Genomic DNA, 8,193 nt, shown 5'->3' with positions numbered 1-8,193 from the left:
CAAGAACTTTGCAAATCTTTGTGAGGAGACAGGGTACAGAAGGTCCTCCTTTGCCTTAATCTTCCATGAATGGCCAACTTTCAGCCTGGCACTCACATCATCATCTGCCCTGTTTCTGTTTTAAATAAAATAGGAGTTTGGCAATTTCTTTCATCCTCTTCTGGTTAGTGCTGTGAAAAATGATTCCATGTTTGTCTGGTTAGGCAAATGCTGGTTAGTAGAGTTTAAGGGGAAATGATATGGTCCTGTAGGTCATATATAACTGACTTCAATGTCAGTTTTATCTCTTAATAATTGGGCAACTTTGGCAAGTTATAGCAACTCTCAGAGTCTCACCTATGAAATGTAGAAACACATGTTACCTATAATATTCAGACAATGAAGACACGAGTTTAAACCTATAATGCACTTAGGTTTAAAGACATAGTTAGCGATCAGTTGGTAGTCATTATCATGCTTGGGTACACTGGAAAGCACCTTTGTCTCAGGCAGAATTAAACTCTGAACTCCTTTTTCATTTTTGCAGGCCCATCTATTCTCTAACCCTCTGTGCTCCAGGATTCCTGGCCAAAACTTCAGCAATTTGGAGGGAGACTTTTAATAATGTCACCTCTACCCGGTGAACTGATCGATGACCTCAGTCTTCAGTGTTTGCCCTGGTGAAAGTCCTCTGCCCTGCCTAGGACTCACACCTCCAGCTCTGCCAGTCTCAGTCATTACAACAAGTCACGGCATCTGCAGGGCACACCAGCAACCCGGAGCCCCAGCTGAAGTCAACAGTCTTTGTTTTTCTCTCTTTGGGCATGTGAGGTTCAGGCAGGGCAGGTTGTGCTCGTTGGCACATAGAACCCAACTCCTGCCAAAGCCAAACAAGCTGAGCAATGGGCATGGATGATCCCGGGCAACCCCGTCCTCCCCCTTGTTATACCAAACACCATTCCCTCAGGGGCCTGGGGAGAAATATAACTGGTTCACATCTCAGCTGCTGGCCCTTGCCATAAGTCTGCACGATTTACCTTGGCTCTCACTTGCACTGAGGATGAGGTCATCACAGGAAGAGACAATGGAGAAGACCTCTGGAGGGGGTGCAATAAACCATATATCAGGAGGAGGGAAGAAGCCTTCAGGCATGAGATCCTTGGCAGCTGTGTGTGAGAGGTAAATAACTTCAAAAATCTTTGCTGTAAGATAAAATATGAGCTTTTATGTATACCAAAGGCCAGCTTTCAACTCTTCTCTCATCTGCTTATTTTTATTGAATCACTCTGCTCAAGGTACAGAAGTATGGCTTGGTAAAATGACCAAGAAGTGGGATCGTGACAGGAAGGTAACAGACATCCGGAGCCAGGCAAAGCCCAAGGCGGGCTGGGCTGCAGTCCATTCCCCCTTTGCAGGCTTCTTCCCCTGCACCCCCAAGTTCTAGCCCTTCCCACTTTCCCGTTGTTCCCCACCCCCTGAGCTCTTGGCCTCAGATCATTGCCCTCCACAGCTTTCGGGGTAGATCTTCCCCACCATTCTTCACTCCAACAATTCCTGCCCCTTCTCCAAATCTCACTTAATACGTCAGTTCTTCGGGCTCTTTCCCTCACTCCCGTGTCACTGCTTCCACATGGCCCAAATGCCGTTGCCCTTGCAGCAGGGGCATCCATGCTGAATTAGGAAGTGGAAGTTAAAAGCTTCATATGGCAGAACTGTAAAATGGAAGGAGACCGGATCCCAAAGTTTTCACAAAGCTGTCTACTAGTTCTGAATTGCCTGCCTCTGGGTTTCTTCTTCATTTTTCTCACTGAGGCAAAATATATTTGATGAAAGATTAACTATTAGATATTTTAAAATGTACAATTCATTGGCATTTATTACATTACTGTAGTGTGCACTACCACCTCTCTCTAGTTCCCAGGCATTTTAATCATGCCCAACAGAAACACCCACTGTACCTATTAAGCAATCAGTTTCCACTGCACTCTCCTCTCTGTCCCCAGCAACCACAATCTGTTTTCTACCCCTGTGGATTTAGCTCTTGTGGACATTTCCTACAACTATTTATTAGTGATTATCACCATGTTTCTGAGGATCATCTACATTATAGTACCGATCGGTACTTTGTTCTTTGTATGGCTGAATAATATTCTAATATATACAGTGGACCCTCAAGTTATAACTGTCAGAGCCAAGAATTTAGCTCAGTGGTATCATGCCTACCTCAAGTTGTGACTAGCTTGACATGCAAACAACTTGGGCTGGGACTAGAATTTTAGTTTTAAACTTATGAACAAAAAAATTGAGTAACAACTAGAGGACCAGTCATCAAATGGTCTCAGATACAGATGTAACCCTTGAAGAGTTCTGAGAGGAACATGACAACATCCTTTCCTGCGTGGGGTTAATTGAGATATCCTGGACCAATGTCTCTCTAAGACACTGAGATCTTCCTGGAAGAAAGTGTGGCCTAAAATTATACAGGAGAGAGAAGGCTGTGTAGGGGAGCCTGATCCTTCAATTGACCGACTTGAGTTATAAACAGCCTGAATGAATTGAGTTCATAAGTCAAGGGATATAATGTACATCATATCTATATCACATTTTATATATATAAAACATATATATCACATTTTATATATATAAAACATATATATCACATTTTATTTATATACATATCACATTTTATTTATATATCTATCGTGGGGGGTTGTTTCTACTTTCTGGCTGCTGTAAATAGTGTTGTTATGAATGTTACATGTAAGTATCTCTAGATGTTTTTACATAACACAGCAATATATTTTTTATCTGTTTAACCCAATCTATGAGCTTTCTGTCACTCTAAACTGATCATACTTTTAGCTAATAGAAAAGAACTAGCAGTCATGGTTTAAAAGTTGTATCTCATCTTTATAGGTCTGTTTGAAAGCAGAGAGTGTTAAGAAGCTGAATGGCCCATGCTATTGCTTTCTCTCCACCACCATTTCCTGTGTTTTTGTGGGTCTCAGGAATCTTATCAATAAAGTGGGAATATCCAGGTCCCCAAAGGCAGGATCCAAACCAGATAATCTCTTGGAGATTCATATTTGATTCCTCAAAGTCTGTTTTGAAAATGCTAGTAGGATAAACATTGAAATGTCGTGTCACTTTTTATAGAACACTTGCCCTAATCCATTTGCTTGCCTTTGAATTTTTGCTTTTTCTCTCTTCTTCGTAGCACATCTAAAACTGCATTTTTCCTGTTCCACCTTAAATTCATTGTGAAAAACTTGTTTTATTGGTAGAACACACAGTCCTTTAAAATAAGGCCTTTAAATGCAGCTTGCTCTCAAGACAAGTATGAAAAAGCAAAGCACAGTAACATTTATTCCAAGTATTTCTTCTCATTTAGATTCCTGCCATTTTCAGGGCCCTCTGACCCCTCAGTGATTTGGGTAGTTCTTCTAGTTATTCTTGATTATTCTGTCAATTTCCTGTCTTGTCCTTCTCCAACCCATCTGATCACTTGAATCCAGCTATGACTTAGAGCCATACTGTACAAGAGCCTTGGACCCACGGAATCTCAAATCTCAAATTTGGGGTTGGTTCCACCCCCGCTCCAGCCGAAAGGAGTCAGAAAGCTTTTGTGGTCATAGGTACTCAGAAAATATGTACCAAAGGAATTCCTGAAAGAAAGCCCTGAAGTTGATCAAAGTTTGTCACCAAGAAATAAAATCTAGAAGCAGAGCCTAGTCTTGATCCTTGTGGGAATCTGGGACCATGGAGAGGAAAATGATGCATGGGATTCTTTAGCATAAGTCTGAAGATGCATTTCTAGCTCCGTTTTTCACTCTTAAACACAATTGTAAATATGACTAGCCCCCCTTTTCTCCACCCTTCTCCCTTTAAATTAGCAGTTCTTGATACATGCAAATGTATGTTAAATTAAGCTTGAAAACCTTTTAAAGTAATAGCTCACACGTATACTATGTAAGTGTTTATCGCATGCCAGGCATGGTGAAGTTTCCTTTGCAGAAATCACTGATCATTTCCAGTTCCCCATGAGGTAGGTTGTATTTTTTTCATTTTATGTGTGAGAACACAGAAGCCACTCAGCTGGGCTAAGTAACTTGTTCAAAGTCTCACTTAGTGAAGGTTCACTTGGGTCACCTGATTTCAGTATGTAAATGTAGCTTCTCCGCTACACTCAAAATGCAGTGCAAAAGTATACCCATATTTCCATGTAGACATTCATCCTTTTATCAGGCTGAGTATCTCTTGCTTGGGATCAAGAGATAACTAAGTTGCAGTTTCATGCAAGGCGAGGTAATATGAGGCATTTCCACATTATTTCTGGATGCCATGGTAGTCCTTAACTCTCAGTTTGAACCATAGGTTACTTTTTAAAGACAGGATCCTTCTGTGGCTCTCTGTTTCTTTAATAATTAAGAAAAAAGTTAATAATAGGCCTGACACTGGAATCTCAGGGTGTTAGGGTTGTAACACCTGGCACCTGTCTTCTTCTATGGCAAAGACTTTGCAGGTGTGATAAAGGAGGAAAATGCCACAAGAGAAGTGTTCTTGCTAGTCTAGGGGGTCCTGAGTGGGATCCTAGGTGTTCTTCCGAGGGGAGAAGACGGGATTCCACACAGAATGGAAGGCAGTTCCGGGTAACCACGGAGGCAGAAGATGGATTGATTCAGCCAGCAGCCAAGGATGCTGACAGGGTCTGGAGGCTGGAGAAGGCAAGGAATATGACCCCCCCAGCCTCTGGAGAGACCCTGATTTTGAGTCAGTAAAGCCGATTTCAGGCTTTAGGTCCCTAGGACTGTGAGAAAATAAATGTCTGTGCTTTTAAACCATCAAATTTGTGGTCCTGGGTTGTAGCAGGCACAGAAAGCTAATATACCAAGTTATTATACTCTGCTGCTCTGAACCCCGGGTAGATAAGAAACGTACTAAGCAGGAAACTGAGTTTCAGAAGAGTAATCAACTAGTCTGGGGTCTCACAGCAAACAGGCAGAGGACCTGAGATTCAAATTTAGTTGTTAACTCTTGAGCTCTGCAAATCACCTTATATCTATAACACATTGACATACTTGGCTCTTTCTGGGGAACCCAGAAAACTTTTATTCCTTTCCTTTTTCTTTTCGATAGACGTCACCAAGGAGCTGAGACTGGAGGCCAGCCTGGCTTCTTGAATGTCCTGCCCTTGTGCTCCTATATCTGGCCTGAGATGTCTTTAAATGCTGCAGGAGGTCTTGTCATGAGTTTCCGCCTCCTGGCTGAGACACATCCAGTTTATCAATCTGACCTTGGGTTTTCCATGGCAAACCCTTTTGTGGAGGAAGCTGCGGTCAGGTGGCCAAACCCCTGGCTGCACAGGGCTGCACTGTCCTTATTTAGAATTGCTTTCCCTTAAGCCAGCCCTGCTCTTGCAAAACAAGTTTACTCTGCCCCACCCCCGACTGCCTGACCAGTCTGAATCCAGAGCACAGCAGCTCCAGCTCTCAGACCTGAGCCAGGAAGGGCAAGGAAAGTAGAAAAACAGGAGGCTCCTGAGCCTAAGTGTGGGGGGCACGGTTACCCTTCCCAGGTTGTGGGGCAGAGGAGACTGGTGTCTTCTCTGGGGCACTGGGTGGCCCCTGTAGATATAGCAGCCATTGCCTGCTAGGATCAACCCCAGTTTACAGAGCACAGGGAACTCGGGATAGAGGTTTGCTTATTTGAAAACAAACCACTTTAGAGTAACAAATCTTAATACTAAAGATAGTTTTGATGATGTGCCAATTTCCTTTTATTAAATACTTATCATAAACCTAGCAGAATGTTAAATCTCTTATATCTTTTATCTCACTTAATTTTCAGGAGAGCCCTAATTAGAAAGGTGCTTTTATGAACCCTGCTTCACAAACGAGCAACGGAGACTTAAGGAGATCAAAGTCCTAAGCCATGAAAATGGAGTCTGCAGACCAGGCAGGTCCTCCAAGGTCTAGAGCAGTTCTTTTACATGACCCTCTTCTTGAGGGACTCCCCAGTCCAGTTCTTTTGTTAAAATAGTTTCTGGAGCAGAGCGACTGGCCTAAGGTCAGTTCCTGGCAGGGCCAGTTTTCCAGCATTCCAGGACTGTGCTCTTTCTAACAGGTTGCCCGAGCACGTAGACTAGAATTTAAAAAAGAAGAAAAAGCAATTCAAGATTGGCTGTTTGCTCAGAGTTCAGAGTTTACCTTTACCTCTTTGAATCCCATTATAGAGATGTTACTGTCTTTGAGACCACTATATTTATTCTATGAGATCTAGGGTATAAAATTGCAGGGAGAAGAGACAGTAACCCCAAAGTTGGAAGCCAGTGAGCCTGCGAACTCCTCTGGATAGCTTTACATGGCGACCACGTTGTGAAGCTATCTGCTACAGTTATCCCATGGGACGGTTCCATTGAGCCAGGGAGTATTCCCGTTTTGCAAGTGAATAAAGTCAAAAGCAACAATACATCTCTTTGAGGAAAAAGGCTCAAAAAGGAGTCAAGCCTGTCCTTAAATCCATGCCTCTGACGACTTGTTGACAGTTCACAGAACACTGCAAAGAAGCTCGGTCCCTTCCAGGCCAGAGAGCTCCTGCCCGACCCCAGTGCTGTGTGTTTACCTCTTGGAAATGGAATGTGTTGAAAATACTGGTCTTGCTCCAAGGAAAGGGGCAGGGAAACAGAAGACTCCCAAGAGCATTTTCTTGCTAGTAGGAGAGGGAGTGATTGTCAGGGAGGAAAGCAACCCAAAAAACAATCAATAACAACAACAAATATTTTTCCACTCAAGTCACTCTCTCATGGTATCTGCAGTATGATTTCTCCAGATAAACTTCCCAATACCTCTGCCACCCACAGGTAGGGTGGCCTTCCCAGTGACGAGCCCCGCATTTGAGTTTAGAGGCAAATGGCAACATCTGCATGGAGATTGGGCTCAGCAATTAAAAGAGGTGAGTGACAACAATGTCACCATCCTGTCCAGTGGGTTGAGATGGGGAGGCTCCTGGGCTGGCCAGAGCCTGTCCACCACACAGCTGGTTGCTTTTCCCTCCCCCTTGGCTTTCGCCTCTCCCTTGTTTTAATTGTCCACTGCCCTTTATGTTTGTGTTGTGGGTGTTGACAAGGTTCATGGTTAGCTTTACAAAAAGTGGTTATGACACCAGTCTGATGAAACGAACGGGCTATGCTCACAATCTTCAGGGCTCCTTCCAATATTCCTTTTTCTAGCTACCTAATGGCAAATAGTACAATCAGCATAGTCTCTTCAGAGGATAATGGGAGTTCCTGTTCATTTTGCTGAAAGCAATCCTTCATTGTCTCATTTACATAATAGTCACGACCATCCTTGCATTCTTCTATCTCATTATGCGCTATTGAAGATCAAAGAAACACAGACTTTACACTCTCTCAATTGCTAGACAAAGTGCTAAATTATTGGATAGACTGAATTTGAAAATTTCCTTCCTCCTCGTGGAAAAAGTCCTAAGTACTCATTTGTTCAGCAAATTGTTGCTAGGTCCTCTGGCATGCTTTTCAGAGGTGTGGGCACTGGAGGTGGGTGTGAGGGCAGGAAGGTACTGCCCTAGTTGAATTAAAGCTGCTTTTCAAGCCTCAGAGCTGCTAGTTAGGAGCTGTGTGTTACCAAGCAAACCACTCTTTTGGAGGCTGTTTCCAGTCCAGGAAGTGGGACTTCAGTGCCGGCCTCCTAGGGCTTTGGAGAGACTTAATAAGAAAGGAAAAAGGGTGCTAAATACTAATTTGCATACCTCATTTTATCTGCTACTTAACATTTGTGACCCAGCACTCACAGTATCCTACTGCCCTATGCTTCATTAGATCTTTAGAGTTCAGGGAATCAAGGCTCAGAGAAGTTAACCAACTTGTCTAAAATCATTATGTAGAAGGACAGAAGTGGAATTCCAACACAGATCTACCCATTTGCAAATGGGAGAACTTTCCATGGCCCCACTTTGCCTTTCAGCTGTGTATGTGAAAATACTCTAAGCACAGCAAGGCAATGTGGAGAACCATGTGTTTTATGAGCAACCCAGGAGCCTATTATGTCGAAACCCCAGGAGGCAAACTAGAGCTAAAGTTGGTGGGTTTGGTTCTTCTTTCCCTTGGGCTATAATTTTCCTATGTATAGGATATTATTTTTAAAGCCCCATTTTTCTCAGCCTTGACTATATACACACACACACACATATATATAT

At 43.1% G+C, this 8,193-nt stretch overlaps 1 long non-coding RNA gene across 3 annotated transcripts in view; it reads left to right on the top strand.

Moving 5' to 3' along the window:
• The first annotated feature begins 961 nt into the window (after positions 1–961).
• LOC104852700 overlaps positions 962–8,193 on the top strand; it is a 39,933-nt gene continuing 32,701 nt past the window's right edge. For all 3 annotated transcript variants that reach the window (XR_004518620.1, XR_004518618.1, XR_777567.2), the window contains exon 1: positions 962–1,158. This is a non-coding gene — a long non-coding RNA (uncharacterized LOC104852700). The remainder of the gene's footprint in view (positions 1,159–8,193) is intronic.

The sequence above is a fragment of the Fukomys damarensis genome, unplaced genomic scaffold (genome assembly GCF_012274545.1).
Source record: "Fukomys damarensis isolate Sample0158 unplaced genomic scaffold, DMR_v1.0_HiC HiC_scaffold_23, whole genome shotgun sequence".
NCBI classification, from domain to species: domain Eukaryota; kingdom Metazoa; phylum Chordata; class Mammalia; order Rodentia; family Bathyergidae; genus Fukomys; species Fukomys damarensis.
The sequence above is the reverse complement of the archived record's forward strand: the minus strand, read 5'-3'. Positions and strand labels throughout refer to the sequence as shown.